This window comes from Anolis carolinensis, chromosome 4 (assembly GCF_035594765.1).
Source record: "Anolis carolinensis isolate JA03-04 chromosome 4, rAnoCar3.1.pri, whole genome shotgun sequence".
Classification (NCBI taxonomy): domain Eukaryota; kingdom Metazoa; phylum Chordata; class Lepidosauria; order Squamata; family Dactyloidae; genus Anolis; species Anolis carolinensis.
The window spans coordinates 232,095,304-232,112,509 of NC_085844.1; the positions used below are offsets into that span (position 1 = coordinate 232,095,304).

Genomic DNA, 17,206 nt, shown 5'->3' on the forward strand with positions numbered 1-17,206 from the left:
AGCACTCTGTAGCAGAGAAAGACACTGTAAAACTGCAGCTCTCATGATTCCGTAACAGTACAAGCACCAGGCACATCTCAATTGTAGTGATATCTTCTCCATAAAGACAGCTCTGTGGTTCACTCTTCTACTTGCTGTTTTACAAGCAGTGGTTAGTATGTTATTTTATTATTCAAGAAACTTATTGAGGAGTGACATGACTGAAGTTCCCGATGCTGTCTCAAGAAATGCAGATGCTAGCTAGGGAGGAAAGTGGGAAAGTCATGAGAGCATTCTCCCTGTTAATTACAATTTGATTTTGTTGTGTGTGGATGATTTTTTGATAGCACCATATAAACTACAGTAATCTTCAACTTTTATGCCTTTGAAATGTCCTGGTTGCTTTCTCTTCTTCCCACTTCCCTTCTTTATACTCAGTTGCTACAAACAGAGTTTAAAGTTTGTACTCTGTCAACTCAACTGGGCGGGGGGATGAGAGATAGAAAGGAATCTCGCTTTTCCCAGTAGGCCTGGGCAAAAGCAAACTGCTAGAGAATCACTTTATTTGTATGTTATTTTTCATTAATAATTTGCCATTTAACCACACTCTAATGATGTTTGGACACGTGTGTCCACATTTTCATTGCTGAAATGCTGGAGGATATGATATAGTAGTGTAACTGATTTTGTAATGTGCTAAAGAGAAGTATCCAATACCTCTTTATAAAATGGTTTTGTCAAGTTGTGCTAAATATGCCAAAAGGAAGGTGTGTCAAGTTGTCCCTTCCCTGTCAAGCAAGGTAAAGGTAAAGGTTTCCCCTGACATTAAGTCTAGTCGTGTCCAACTCTGGGGGTTGGTGCTCATCTCCATTTCTAAGTCAAAGAGCCAATATTGTCCAAAGATACCTCCAAGGTCATGTGGCTGGCACGATTGCATGGAGCTCTCTTACCTTCCCACCGGAGTGGTAGCTATTGATCTACATACATTTGCATGTTTTCAAACTGCTAGGTTGGCAGAAGCTGGGCCTAACAGTAGGAGCTCACCCTCCTCCCTGGATTCAAACTACTGACCTTTTAATCAGCAAGTTCAGCAGCTTATCGGTTTAACCAACTGCGCCATCACAGTAGTCACTGTCAAGCAAAACTACCAAAACTACCAAAATACTTCTTTATAAGTCAGTCTTATGTTTACACTGGGGACTGGTTTTGAGGCCTAAATTATGATATGACCCATGGATAAGCTGAGGGTCATTCTGAAGAATGAGTATCTCACTAATGCCACCTCATGGGGCCTTCCACTCCTGGCCACCACTGCCTTTTCCCCTATCCAGACATCTAAAAAGGCAAGAAGTGGTGTCCTGGTAGAGATAATAGAGGGAGTCAGTGCTTCTTTTATGTTCTCCCAGGTCAGACCAGGCTCTTGACTATCACTACTCTACTTACAGAAGGGGGTTGTTCCTTTTTTACTCACATTGACCCACGGATAAATCAACTTGTGTTTTGGGTTTTTTAACTTACATTTCTAGACTTACACATAAGTATATGAGGTACTTTATGCTTCTTAGGCTTCAAACCTTGGATCCAATGCCCCCCCCCCTTTATTTATCAGTGCTAACTTTGAGACAGGTTGTATATATTTTTTATAAAAAAGAATATGTTCACAAAGCTTCAATGACAAGGAGTGAGATTATGGAACTATCAGAAGATGGCATTAAAAGGAATTTGAAAAGAAGAAGGAGAAGGAGCATATAATTTTACAACACAGGCAAAAAAAAAACAGGTAACGAAATTTGAAAAATTGCATTAGTGTATCATTTTCAGTACATAAGCCATTAGAGAGAAAAACTCTAAATTACACCTTGTAACAAAGTAAGAATGTTTTCAATGTTTAAAGGTAATTTTGTATTACTGCTACTATTACTTAAACTCTTATCTCTTATAAATATCTAAAGACAGGACCCCTGGCGATATTACCTGTGTCTTAGGAAAAGAGCAACAATTTCAACCCCATTCAGCTGCATTTGTATTTTGCCAAGTGCTATCAAGCACAGAGTTGCATAATTTGCGATCTAAGTGAAATAGATATTTTTTCATGCCACACATTTATCACTCTCCTGTGGGCCTCATTACTGACAATCAAATCATAAAAGATGCTCGAAATTGTCATGATGCACTTATTTGCTCATGATCTTCGATACAAATAGTTTCTGCAACCAAAAAAATGAAAGGAGGGGGGGAAAGGAAAAAATAAGAACTCATTTTGGGCTGTCATCCTGATTGTGCCTTAAAGCCACAGGATGCTTTTATTGTTGTTGAGGTTATATTATTACAATTACTTTCATCTTAAAGTATATTTTACCGTTCTTATCTCACTTATTCTCTAGACAACCCTGTGAGGTAGATCCTTAATGCTTCCACCTACAGAGTCATCTGGGTTTATCTGTGACGATGGAGAATCAATCTAGGCATTATGTCAAGACACCCCAAAAACAAGCTTCTCGTTTTCCTTGAGCTCAGGACCTCCACAAATCCCCTAATGTATTATGGACTTGGATAATAGGAAGGGAAGGATAGAGAATAATGCCTTGCTAGGGAGAAGGGAAGTTTCACTTTCTTTTGATTTTGATAGGATTTCCCCCCAAATGCTCAAGTGTAGGTGACAATGAAAGTTTGGGCCATTCAGCCCTGGGTTTTTAAAGTATTTAGGTGTTTAAAGTCTGGGTTCGAAGCACTTTATGATTGCTTACCAATGTTAGTGCACAACTGACCACCTCCCTTATTTTCCTCTTTTTAACCTATATGGTATGTTTCCATTGAGTATGGGTAATGTAAGAGGGCGAGATCTTTACACACATAGACATATTTGAAGAATATAGTAAAATTCTTGATATTTGGGAAGGAAAGACATATAAAGCAACTTTATCAAGTTCAGCGCCACCTTGCTCAAGGCAAGGCCCAAAGACCTTTGTGCCTTTCAGACAAGGGGCCACCTCCAGTCACGTCCCTGGTCCCAACGTGGAGGGTACAGCTGCCCTTTACCTTGCCCTCCTCTCTTGGCATCATCCCACAAACCTGGCCCAGGCTGTTCTTGGGAGACCTTTCAACCTCACCAGGATCCTATGCCAGGGGTCCCGTCTCTAAACATCCCCAGGATCATATGAGAGGGGCATAGGAGGGAGCGAGGGAGGGAGGCTCTTTTGTTGCCGAGACCCCCTCCAGCTGTGGAGAGGAAAGGAAGGCACCAGGACACTTTTAAACCTCCTTTCTGACCTTTTCACCTTTCCCTTCCTTTCTTTTATGTCCTTCCTTCATTTTTTTTCTCTCTCCATTCCACCCTTCCCCTCTCTTCTTTCTCTAATTGCCCTCTTTCCTTCTCATACTCCTGTTTTCTTTTCCTCTCTAATCCTTTTCTTTCTCCCTTCCTTTCCTTCCCTCTTTCCCTCTTCCTTCCTTTTCTTTCTTCTCATCTTTTCCTTTCCTCCCCCCTCCCTCCCTCCCTCCTCCTTTTGCTTTCCTTCCTTTTTCTTTTTTACCTTACTTCTATGCTCCATCTGTCTTCTTTCTTCTTTCTCCTCCTTTTTTCTTTTCCTTCCATCTTCCCCCCTTCCAATTTCCCCATCTTCCTTTCCTTCCCATCAAGTGTTATCTTATTCTCTGGTGAAGATTTGGTGATCTAACACTTTTTATTTGTAAAAAAAGGAATTCTAAGCGCATATCAACTGTAAATGTACACCTTTTTGGAACAAGTTACAAAGAGTGCATTTTTGCCACTGTGCATTACTTTTACCAGCTAATAATTTTTGTGGTTTCAGGGTTTTGAAAACTGAAGTATGCATTAGATTTGATGGCACAATAGATTTGAATAAATACGGTATTTTATTCCCACAACTCATAATGGTATTCAGAATATAATTTGTTATAATTACTCATTAACATGATATGAAATGTTATTAAAGTAACTAATCACACTGTTCATGCCTTGCTTCCTGCTTTTTCATTGCTCTTTCATTATTATTATTATTATTATTATTATTATTATTATTATTATTGAACAGAAAAATGTAGAATTAGGATGTTGCAGTAGTAGAGGGACAAAATTTAGGCACTGCTCCTCTAAATAAGATTTCTCACAAAAAAAATCGGAAATAATTCCTAAGTAAGTATTTTTCTTGAAGGCAGCAGTAAGTAATTTCAACCATTTGTTCCTGCAGCAAGAAAGCTTTCAAAAATGACACTGTTTTTAAAAGCTATTCACAATTTAGGATGTTTTCTGCTCAAAATTTGCATGTGGTTGTTTTGCACAGAAAACATAATTTTCAATACGCTTTATTATTTCAATGCAGAAATAATATTTCAATCCAGTGCAATTCTTACACTACATTGTCTGTGCAGGAATTGTTACTTCTGCATTGACATATGATTTACTTTACAGCAATGGTTCCCAACCCATGGGCTGCAGCCCAGCAGTAGGCCATGAGAATGAAAATCCAGTCCGCGAACCTCCTTCCTCTTTATTTTATTTTATTTTATTTCTGCTCCTTTCTGCAGAGCTGACCAGCCCCAACAAAACCAAATCTAAAATTGGCCAAAAACTGATTTGTAACCCTTTTGGTGATAATGTTGGAGAGTGGTCCCTGGTCAAATGGGCCCTAGTAAAACACAGGTTGGGAACTACTGCCTTACAGAAAATGTATGCAGTGCAAAACATGATGTTTTTGTGCAAAACAACAACATGTAAATTTTGCACAGGATAAGTCTTGATCTGTGAAGATTCTTGTCAGTTCAGGATTCTTTTTGTCAAGATTCTACAACCCTAGAAAAAACATGTTTTGATAATTTTTCAAGTATTTTCCCAAAACTCAGTGGTATCAAGGTTTATACTGAACCTGTATAACCGGAAGGAGAAATAAGAACAACAACCTGCTGTTAGTGCTTCTCAAAATGCTTATACTTGTAAAAGCCAGCCCATAAACATTTATTTAATGCTACTTGCACATACAGAGTATTTAAACTTTTCACAGCTGTTATAGCTGCTGGTGAAATGCATCAAATTACACACATTTTTTCCTAGGTTTTTATTCCTTTTCTTCCTTCCATCTTCCTATTATAATTTGATGCACTGGTTCAAAGCTGATTGTCTCTGAGGCTATGATGGACAAAGGTGATACGTGGTAGAAATGCAGCCCACCTGACCTTACCCGGAGAGACAGCCAATGTAAAAGTAAGATGCTGGATATTTATTTGTAGGGATAAATGAGAAATATATTTGTTAGTGAAATGGAGCTTGCTGCAGAGTGCATAAAGGTGAATTTATTTGTCAGAAGTTGAAGGAGGTTTATGCAATGGAGTATTATTGAGCTGGGCTATTAGCAGAGTGAATTGCTACCATGACACACCATTAAATTGTTTTTAGTGTCCACAAAGGTATCATTCTACAGCAGGCATAGTTAGTAACCAAGTTGTATATTTACTGGACAGCAGCAGATTTTGAGGAAAAAATACTGCATATTGCCAAAAGTTTTTTTAAATACAGTTTATGAGCACTGCAGATATTATAACAAGGGTTTCATACAAGTTGTAGTTCACCTTTCTTTAGGACAGGAGAAAGCACAAAGAATGCTCTTGGGAAAACAGTTAATGTTGCTAAGAATGGTGAAAAGCCATATTCCAAGTCCTATTGCTAAGAGGGTATACTTGAAAGTACAGTAGAGTCTCACTTATCCAACATAAAAGGGGCCAGCAGAATGTTGGATAAGCGAATATGTTGGATAATAAGGAGGCATTAAGGAAAAGCCTATTAAACATCAAATTAGGTTATGATTTTACAAATGAAGCACCAAAACATCACGTTAGACAACAAATTTAGCAGAAAAAGTAGTTCAATACACAGTAATGCTATGTAGTAATTAGTGTATTTATGAATTTAGCACCAAAATATCACGATGTATTGAGAACATTGACTACAAAAATGCGTTGGATAATCCAGAACGTTGGATAAGCGAGTGTTGGATAAGTGAGACTCTACTGTATGTGGTCACTGACTGCTCAAATCTTTAAAAGTGTTAGAGGGTTGCTGAATGAGATTTGAAAGGGCTAGGGAAATGGGGGAAAGCTTAAATCCTTTATTGCTCTGTTTTCTACAATGTAACTTGTAAAATTAAAATTAAAATAAAATTAAAAGTAAGAAGACAAAGAAAAGAAAAAAGGCATACCTGATATCATAATAAGGCAGAATCAGTCAATGATCAATTATGCAAACATGTAACTATGATCAATTATGCAAACATGCATGATTGACATAATCAGATTCAACTTTTTATTTTCTATTTTATTTTATTTTAGTTTAGTTTTAGTTTTTTTTTTTTTAAAAAAAAACCATAATGTAGATCACACAGTTCTGCCTATAATACAGATGTTGGAGCCCCCAGATGGCGTAGTGGACTAAGTGACTTGAAGGTTGGGTTGCTGACCTGAAAGCTGCCAGGCTCGAATCCCACCTGGGGAGAGTGTGGATGAGCTCCCTCTATCAGCTCCAGCTCCATGCAGGGACATGAGAGAAGCCTCCCACAAGGATGGTAAAAACATCAAAACATCCGGGCGTCCCCTGGGCAACGTCCTTGCAGACGGCCAATTCTCTCACTCCAGAAGCAACTCCGGTTGCTCCTGACACGAAAAAAAAAGTGGATGTGGGCATGGTAGTTAGAATATTATAACAGGAAATTCCAAATTTTGCAACTTAAAAGTCAAACTAATAGATCATAAACATTCATAGCATGTGTTCATTTTACTGCAATATTATAATATTGGAGAGTCTTTCCATATTTGAAATGTTCATTTCTCCAGGTTTATCTGGTTTTTCTTATCAGGTTAAGGACATGTAATACAGATCTAAACTCAGGATAATCCAATCTAGAGTTCAGAGCAACAAAAACAATTCTGGGGGTAGAAGATTCACCTTGAGGACCCCAAATGGACAACAGCTATTGCGTCTGTCAGGCCCCATCTACTTTTCATATAGTGCAGTTTCATAATGCAGTTTAATTGCCTTGAACCATTATATGAGTTTCCACTGCCATATAATGCAGTTCAATGCAGTTAAACTGCATTATGAAACTACATTATATGGCAGTGTAGATGGGATGTCAGACTTCATTTCCACCCCTCATTAATCCTGTATCTCACAGCATCTGAAGTAGTTGGAAGGAAATAGTTGAGATAGTCCATCATGTAATGTATGAGGGCCAGTCAGTACTTACTCTGTCTGTATTACACTCCGGTAGGGTAAAAGCATTCTGATTGGCTAATAAAGATTATATCTGTTTATGAATTAAATTATTTCTATTTATAAACTGTTTGTCCTAACTGGGTCCTGACCAGAAACATGTAGCAAGCTGGTGAGCAGATGATTTATGACATTTTCCACAGAATAAGTATTCTCTTCCCCATATATTTGAAATTCCATGGCTTCTGAGAAATCTGTAGGGTTAGAATTTTTGTTGCTGTTGCTGCAATCAAGTTTCTAAGTGAAAAAAAAATCAATATCATATAAAATATGTTGCAAGGAAAAATCCACTGCTTTGGAAATTCTCACATTTGCGAAGCTTGGGGTTCATTTCAGGGACATAAAATACCGCAAGAATAGTAAAAATGAAAACAGCTGAAAATGTCTACAGTTGAAAAACACATTCATACAAACACAAACTCATTAGGGAATATGGAAAGCTGAAGTGCATACAATAGGAAACATGTATGGTAAATTAATTCTTTGGGGAAATATAAAGTAAAATGTGTACAAATTTCAATATAAGCAGAAGGTCAAGATCCAGTTGAAAGTGAATAGAATGGAAAATCCCACCCAAGAAGTTCTGCTGGATTCGGTTGCTGTGAGTTTTTTTTGGGCTGGATGGCCATGTTCCAGTAGTATTCTCTCCTGACGTTTTGACTGCACCCCTATGGCAGGCATTTGCTGGTTTGCTTGATTCAGCATTGTGTAATAATAATAGTAATAATAATAATATAATTTTTGTTTTGTACCCCACCTCCATCTCCCTGGAGGAGCCTCTGGTGGCCTAAGGGATAAAAGCCTTGTGACTTGAAGGTTGGGTTGCTGACCTGAAGGCTGCCAGGTTCGAATCCCACCCGGGGAGAGCGCGGATGAGCTCCCTCTTTCAGCTCCAGCTCCATGCGGGGACATGAGAGAAGCCTCCCACAGGGATGGTAAAACATCAAAACATCCGGGCGTCCCCTGGGCAACGTCCTTGCAGACAGCCAATTCTCTCACTCCAGAAGCAACTCCGGTTGCTCCTAACACGAAAAAAAAAGATCTCCCTGGAGGGACTTGGGGCGGCTTACATATGGCACAAAGTGTGTAAAACAACGCATAAAATAAACACACAATACAAAATAAAACCAGTAGTGTTAAAACAACAATTTGAACTCAGAACAGCATCCAATAACCTATAATGTCAACTGTCATAAAAACATGGCCAACTGTAAACAAGAAGAAGGGAAAGGGATAGTGCAAGTTGTAACTAAGGAACAAGGGCATGGGATGAAAGTGCTGTGCTGTATCATAATTGAGGACCATTGGGCTAGAGATTCTCAAAGGTCTGCCTAAATGTCCAGGTCTTTAATTTCCTCTGGAAGGGGGACAGTGTGGGAGCCAGCCTAACAACAACGGCTTGTGCATCTATTGTGCACATGAGCAGTAGGAAAATGAAAAAAATTGTGGCGCATCCACTGTGTAGATGGTTTGCCCCCAAAGGATCCTGCCCCAAGTCTTACCATCTGATTCAAAGAACAGAATGATATTGCAGCCAGGGTTTCATGACATGCAATGAAATTGTGTTGGAGGGCTTTTTCATGTCCCTTGTTGCAGCTAGTTTAGATTTTGTCAAGCTAATAATGGAACTAGATTCTGGATGACACAAAGAACTGTTTAATTAGAGTCTATGACAGGGCAACAGAGGCAGAGATACATGTAGAGACGGAGAGGATTGCTTGCCTTGCTTAAGACTGCTAGGCTCTTTGTGGACTTTATCCTGTGGGGTTTCGATCATCTTGGCTGCACTCCAGGAGAGCACTTATTAAGCATTTGTAAACACGGTGCCAGTCCCATTGCTGGGCTGCAAGGAAGAGAGTCTGCCTTCCAATATTTATATGAAGTATATAAACATCTCCAAGCCTGGAAAAAAGAAACTCTCCTTTTAAATACGTCATAGTTTCCCCTCCTTCTAATATAGGTTTTGTGAGAATTAGGCATGTGCAATTGATAAAAAAATGTTTCAAAAGTCATTACAAAATTAGGGAGCACTGGCATTTCATTTCTAAAGTATTGCTAACATATTGTTAGTAAAACGTTCGTTACTATAGTGAGAGTGATGAAATTTCGTTACTTTTCATAATAGTAATTGCAGAAGTGGTGAAAATTCAGGGGCTGCTTTCTCTCTCATTTTTACAACTATTGGGGTGAAACTTGCTACAATGGTAGAACACATTTGACACATCAAGTTTCAGAATGTTTCACTTATCAATTTTTTTAATAAACAACATAAAAAACTGCAAGAGCTATCTCTTTGAATTTTCTATACAATGACACAAGGGGATCATTCTGGCTAGCTGCTGCTACGGAGGAAAAATAGCTCTCCCCTATCCTGATTGGGGTTTTCTGATGCTGAGCAGAATTCTTGGAAAGGTAGTTTAGGGCAAGGCCTTTTCAATTCTCTGGCATAGGGCTCCTCACCTTCCCAAACTATATTTCCCAGAATTCTGTGCTTTCTCAGTTTCTTTCCCAGTGAACACTGCTTTTTTCCTGCTGCTTCCCTCTCCTCATGGCAAGAGGCCAATAATTTAAATAGGAAAGGCAGCCTTTTTGGCTTGGCTTTGCTTCCTTGGACTGTTTTTTGAAATGAAACTAATTTTGGAAGCCTTTGAGATTTACAAAAAGCAAACAAAAAATATTGGGTAAGTTTCAATATTTATGTTTTTGGAACAGGGCACGCCTGCACATCAGATAGCATGTCAAATGTATGAATTTATCGAATTTGATACGTGTCGTGCCTCCGCAAGAACCCTCATTGTTTCTCCTATTTCAGCCCATTTTAGTTAGAGGTAATTAGCATTTTGTGTATAGGGGTTTTTGGGGGGAGGGGGTCAGTCTAGATAGCCTCTTTCCATTTGAAGCCTCTGTCATCCTTCCATTTGAAGACTCCATCACCCTGCCCCTTGAAGAATCTGCTCAGGGGTAGACCAGAAGGCTTGGAAGAATTAGCCTTTTTGTAACTGGAAGGTTAAGAGGGAGGGAGGCCGGAAGGTCTACAAAATAACACATCCCGTCAGAGCTGTATTCAAGTTTAGCCAGAGTTAAAAATTGAGACCATCTTAGGATAGCCACTGGCTTCCATTTCACTAATAAAGTGGATTCACAAATGGTATTGGTGTTTCTCTCTTTCCAAAATTCTTACCTAGGATTTAGCTTACTTTTTGTTTGATTGACTGCTTTAGTTTTGTGAAATCATCCCATTACCATCACCCCTAAAATACATTGTTTATTCTCCTCTGCGAACTTCATTTACCATAGTCCTTATGACGGCTTTTTTTCCTTCTTTACCTTTTGAATTAGTGTTCCTTTCTCTATAGGTGTGTAAGATCCTGTTTCTTAGAATCAAAATTATGTTGTCTGTCCAACAAACGTCCTTCACCCTCATCCTTTTCTTATTGACCTTTCATACTTATTGCTACATTCAACTTGATCAAGTATTGTCTAGAGGTGAATATTTTCATACATTTAATTGGTGGTTTAATCAACCAATGCTTGGCTGATTAGTCCGTAGTTGCCAATTTTATTCAGTGAAGGTAAATTTTAATTAGTGGGGACAAAAGTTCAGAGCATGCTAGTTTTCTTGGGGGCTTTTGCTTCTAGTGTATTACTGAAATTGGAAATGAAAAAGGGAGCATGAAAGATCACCTTTCTAACAGGGCATGGCAGCTTTTGTTTATTAAATTGCAAATGGTCTCATAATTCCTTCCATATTTCAAAAGTACTGATCTTTGAGTAAAATTATCCTTATTTCAATTTAATCAATTAATTGATAATGTTATATGAGCAATCAAATTTCAGGGAAATTTGAACATTTTAACATCTAGTTTTTTTTGGGAAAGATTGGACATGCCAACTGAAATTGATAAGCCTGCCAAATCAATGGGCCCATAAGACTTTCACAGAAGCAAAACTCTGCGGTGAGGATATGAAAGTGTGTTAATTTCATTTTTGTTATGTTTCTCAGATCCCCACTGCATTCATAACCCAATCCAATTTCTTATCTGCTTGTGAACTCCTTTTCTCTTAAAAAAAATCTATGCCTAATTTTGTTACACATTTTTGTCCATCTTTCTCTTGGTCAAAGAAGTGGATGAATTGCCTTTTCTGAAAGCTCCAAAAAGTGGCAATTCACTTTTTCAACAGGTTAACAGAGAACACTCTCCTGCTGAGTTGTGCAAGCAGAATTTAGCATGAACTGTCATTGGTAATATAGTATATATCCAGATACAAACTGAATATTGCAGTTATGCATTTCACATTTGCTTACACCTTCGGTTGTTTAATTTTCCAACCTTCTAGTACACAATCGTCATATAACTCCAAGTGTAAAGTTGATGTCATCCTCAGAAGCAGGTGACCTTGTTGATAAAAGGACTGAAAACCAAGCTCCATGTGGGTGAGATTGGGGAGCTCTGTGAACTGAGTTTGGAGAAAGCTTAGGAGTGATATGCTAGCCATATTCAAATGTCTCCAAAGATTTCACATAGAAGATGGAGCAAGCTTAAACCAAAAAAATTCAAATTACATCTAAACATTAGAAAAACTGCCTTGCCTATTTGACGGTAGAATAGACACTATTCCTGAATTTGCCTGACGGTTCTTTCAAGCTTCCTAAATAGACATGGGATTATCATCTCTCAGGAGTGCTTTAGCTGTGTATATAATTGTGCATGACAGAGGATTGTACTGGATGGTCTTTGTGGACATTTTTGATTTTATGATTCTGTTTCTTGATATAGGACTCAGCCCATGTTTTTAAAAGCAGAAACAGAACTTTGGTCACTTCAATTTCCCAAACCCTATCCAAGATATGAGAATATTTGACATTCAGTTAATCCCATAGTTCCCAAGGAACACTGCAACCCACCCCTGCTCTATATGCTTACTCAAATGTAAGTCCTCCTTCATTCCCACATGGGTCCCTCCCAAGTAAAATGTGTATAAAATTGCAGCTTTACTTAACACCAAGCCAAACAAATGTGTCGGATCTAAATCTGGTGCTCTATTTTAATTTGAAAACCTTATAACACAACAAGATTCAATCACAAGCCTTTAATGTAATCATATTTCTGTGACTTACTGGAAACAGGGAGTGGGGGGGGGGGAGAGAAAATTGCCGAAATTAACATTTTAATTTAGCTGCGCTAAAGCACAGAAGGCGCTTTAAGGCGAGATTTGTTAAAGGGGGCGGGAGCCAGAATGAAATATATGTATATAGATATACATATTAGATTAAATGCTTTAGAACATAAATCAGTGAAAGAAAAGTAATAAATAATACACGCTGGAAATGTGATAATGTTTATTAAGAAGCAACAGCCTTGTCATCTTCATTTTCTTCTTCACTGATTCTCTCCTCAAAGGGTACACTCATTTGGGACTCCCTGCAATTTAGCCCGAGGCCACTTTCTCTAATTCTTGGTTTCAAAAATACCTGCTTTGCAGAAATAAGTTAAAAGCAGAACAACTGTGCACACCGAAGGTCTTTGCATTAAGCCCCTTAAAAGCTACATAGTGAATTTTTTATCATTGTTATTGTGAAGACTCCAAGGCAGGCATTAGCTAAATAGAAAAAGATGGGGGGAGTAGCAATAGAGGATGGCAGTAGATTGCTAGGATGAACTGCCTTGATTTTCATTCAGTTTAGTTGAAAGTCTGTCTTCTCCAGGCTGGGCCAATCCTAATATTAGGAAGGGCGAGGCAACTGCTTTAGGTGTCAGATTATGCATGGCAACAATGAGCAAACTCTCTGCGTTATTAAAGTGTCACACTATGTTGTTATAGTACTTCTATTCCATTTTTGCTGCCATGACAACACTGCATGGAATCCTGGGATTTGAAGTTCAGAGTGAGACATTAGCATTCCCAGCCATTCTTGGGCCTCAATAAACTACAAACTCCAGAATTCCACAGAATGTTAAAAGTAGAATAATAATATAATACAATAGGGCCCTTGCTGTTACATAGCGATCTCTGCAGCAACCAAACTATCCTGCTTCCCTTAGAAGTGTTGGACAATAGTATCCTGTTGACAATTTAAAAAAAAACCTCAGCTGCTAGTGCATTTAACTCTTGTGCACAAATTGCAGGCAGCCACATTTTGTTCTTTGGTTCAATAAGCAGAGTATCTTGTGCTAACTCTATTTGTGCTACAATGCAACAGTGACCATAAGATCATGAGACATGGCACTGTTGAATAAAAGTAGAGATTTAGCTGTTCTGGCATGTTGTTTCTCACAGTAGTCAACTGGATGGTTTTGGACAGCTCTGGCTGAGAAATGGCACCAGTAGCCTACTCACTCTGAACCTGGATGTTTTTCATATCTGTAAATATGCATAGGGATGGCCATGTTAGTCTATGGCTGTGCCAACTTATCCAAGGGAAGAAGAGGGGTGTGTGTGTGTGCATATGTATTTTTATCTCTCTCTCTCCCTTTACAAAATCTATAGAACCTGTGGTTTCAAGTAGAGGCAAGCTCGTATCTGCATTCCCCTCCCCACAACCAACATCAGATGGAAATACTTTGTGAAGAAGAAAGAGATGGGCCTAACGCTTTGAAACATTTTCAAGAGTTTAATTAAAGTTCAGTGTACTCTCCAGAGTGCCCTTCTTGGGAAAGAGGGGTCTGCCTAGGAAAGGAACCCACCTTTGCCCTGCAATAACTTCCAGTCTAGTGGAAGCTGTTCCTAGGAACTCTGTCATCACTCAGTGAGGTAGGACCATTCCATGGACCCCGAGAAGCCTCCATTTGGCCCTCCTCTTTCCTTCCCCCATTAGACCTACATTAGCTCACAGATGCAATTCAATGACAATAGGAACGCTCACATGAAGCAATGTGTATATATATATTTTAAAAAGCAAAAGAGAATGCCTGGAATAGCAGTGTAGTGGGATCCAGCCAGGTTGAAGGATGTGAGAAGGGATAGAATGATTAAAGAATGGATGAAGGAGGAAAAGAAGAAGAACAAAAAAGGGAGGGGGGATGAACAAAGGAGACAAGGATGACAGGAGTGTTGGAAGAAGGAAAGAAGAAATAGAAAGGAAAGGAGACAGATTGGAGGGAAAGGGGAAGAAGGGATGGAAGGGGGAAAGAATGGAATGTAAGGGGGAAAATATGGGGCATAAAGGAGAAAGAAGAGGGAAAGAGACAAAGAAAGCAGGGAGAAAGAATCCCTTCTTTCTTCCTTTGCTTCTTTCTTTATCTCTTTCCCTCTTCTTTCCCTCTTCCATCTTTCTCTCTTCCTGCAATACAGGAAGAGAGGAAGAAAGTAAAAGAAGGGAAGGAAAAAAGGAAGAAATGTGGAAAGAAAGGAGGGAAAAGAGAAAAAGTTAAAAGTATGAGATGGAAGAGGAGGAGGAGGAAGAAAAGGAGAAAGAAGAGATGGAAGAGGAAAGAAGGAAAGTAAGGTGAAAAGAAAGGACAGAATGAGAAAGAAAGGGAAAGGAGGAAAGGGAAGGAGAAAGAAGAAATTAGGGAGAAAGAAGGAAAGGGAAGGGGAAAAGAAAGAAAAAGTGAAAGAAGAGAGGGAAGGGAAAAGGACAGAAAGGCAAGGAATGAGAAGGAAGAAGGAAGAAAGGAAGGAAGGGGGAAGGAAAGGGGAAAGAGAGCAAGGAAAGAGGGGAAAGAAGAGGGAAAGAAAGGGAAGGAGAAAGAAAAGAAGGTGGGGCAAAAGGGAAGGAAAGGAGAAAGAAGAGAGTGATGGGGAAAAGGGGGGAAGAAAGGGGAAAAGAGGGGAAGAAAGGAGGAAGAAGAAAAGAAAGGAGAAAGAAATGAGGAGGAGCTTACTCCCTCCAGGAGATGAAGCCAGTGGCCCCCCTTCCTTCCACAGCCAGTCCAGCCATCCTCCTCTCTCTCAATTTTTTCTCTCTCCTTGGTCAAAAGTTGAGCAAAAGGTAAGGACAGAGCTTTTTCTCAAAGGGGCATTTCTGCCCCTCCCACAAATTGCATAACCATTTCATTTTAAAGCGAACAATGGGGAAGTCATCAAATGACAGAATTGACCATTTTGCCCATTTCCATGCGGATAATTTACAAAAAAAGTCACTTGCCAACCAGCTTAGAAAACACTTGAAAAGATAACCCTTTAAGACACTTAAAAATGTAGGGTATCTCTACCCTACATTTGAAGCCTATGTCATGAGATGAACACAGTAGATTGCCCTTCCTGAAGTAGATGGCTCAGTAGAATGTAATGCATGTGTGATGAAGTGGCTAGTCTTTAGAGCAGAAGAAAACAAGCTTGCCCCCTCCTCAATGTGACATCCTTTCAGATATTTAAACATGGCTATCATGTCCCCTTTCAGCCTTCTTTTTTCCAAGCTAAACATATCCAGCTCCCTAAACCGCTCAGAGCTTGGATTCCAAACCTTTGATCATTTTGGTCACCCTTCTCTGAATGCCATCATCAGTTTCAGACGGTGTCTGGGAACTCTTCTATAAAGTAATCATAATCATCTCCTTGGATGTCTCTCTACCTTTCTAGATCCCCTGTTTTTTCTCTTCCTGTCTCAGAGGTGGATATGGACAGCTAGCAGCAAAAAGGTTTCAGGGTTTGGAGGGTTTCAGCCATTGGGTTTCTAGGAAAAAAAAATACTAAGTCTATATGCTGTAGCTGGACAGCAATGATGAACCTAGCAAGAGGCTGGCCAGGTGGAATGAAGGTGGCTGTTAAGAAGGATTCTTTCATTGGTCAAGATGGGAGGAATGCTATTCCTCCTTGATTCACGTACATAAAGTTGCTCAACAGTATTATAGTGTATATCCATATTCAAGGTATAAAAGTTGCTAATGTTTTATAATGTTTTTAAAAATCTTGAAGAGTGGATTAATTTTGAACTCTCGCTGATATTTCACACTGTTCTGTGCCAATGTCAGTAAAGTTATTCTTGATTTAGGGAAATAAAAGGAGATTCAGCAACAGTATAATGTTAAGGTTAATGGCAAAAGTTCTGAAATGTATACTGTCGTTATTAGCTTTTACTGGTGAAGCCAAGGTTTAATTCTTATGAGGCAATTTTCTATGAGGAGAAGTATAAATTAAGTACAAATTAAAGACCATTAACGTTTATAGATAACCTCATCTAAGAGGTTGCGTGTTTAAATGTTTTAGCTATAATCTTTTAGAGTCAGTTTGGGAAGTGGGTAATAACTTGTTGATAACTTATATAATAATGTAACATTAATTTTTTAACGTGCACATTATTGGCATTTTAATTACAATGATTTACATTTCCTTGTAGACAGAAATCTGAAAAAGGTATATTTATTACTGTCATGAGCAAAGTTTTAAAATGCATCTGTTAGAGAGATAGGAAGGAAAAAAGATCTTAGAACAGCTTTGGCTTGAGTGCCAATGTACTGAAACTACTTAGGAATAATAATAATTATTATTGACATAAATAGGTTAGTGGTGGTGGTGGTGTTCTTCTAGAAACAAAGTCATTAAGGATGATGCTTTGAAGTAAGGATCATGACAAATTTCATTCATAGCAGAAATATGGGAAGAAAATATGGTTCTGAGAAGTCAGAGTATTAATTGGAAATTGTCATCTATTGCACTGATTACTGTTAGTGACCTTAGCAATGCATCTTATGAATTTTTACCATATTGTTATTCTCATGACATAAATATTTATCATCAAGCCAGTGCTATGATTGTTTTTAAATTCCTGGAAGTTATTTCATATCTTTAACTTATTGAAGGAGTAAAATATAAAGCAAGGCTCTAAGGCCTCTTTCAGCTATTATTCTGCTTTAACTGCCTTGGTTCCATCTGCTGGAATTTGCTATGTAAGGAGAGGTATATTCAGCCTTTGCAGCTAAAGAGTTCTCATGCCTTACCAGACTGTACACCTCAGGATTTCATAGCATGTTGCCATAAAGTGTAATCATATCACACTATCAT

At 38.7% G+C, this 17,206-nt stretch overlaps 1 protein-coding gene across 5 annotated transcripts in view; it reads left to right on the forward strand.

Annotated features, from left to right (window-relative positions):
- tshz2 (teashirt zinc finger homeobox 2) overlaps positions 1 to 17,206 on the forward strand; it is a 425,545-nt gene that overhangs the window by 146,958 nt on the left and 261,381 nt on the right. Inside the window, exon 2 of one of the 5 annotated variants that reach the window (XM_062978939.1) lies at positions 1 to 13,843. This exon is cut by the window's left edge and continues 78,523 nt beyond it. The exons of the other annotated variants lie outside the window; for them this stretch is intronic. The gene's annotated coding sequence lies outside the window, so the exon portion shown is untranslated. Of the gene's footprint in view, positions 13,844 to 17,206 lie in introns of those variants that run through there. 5 annotated transcript variants of the gene reach the window in all.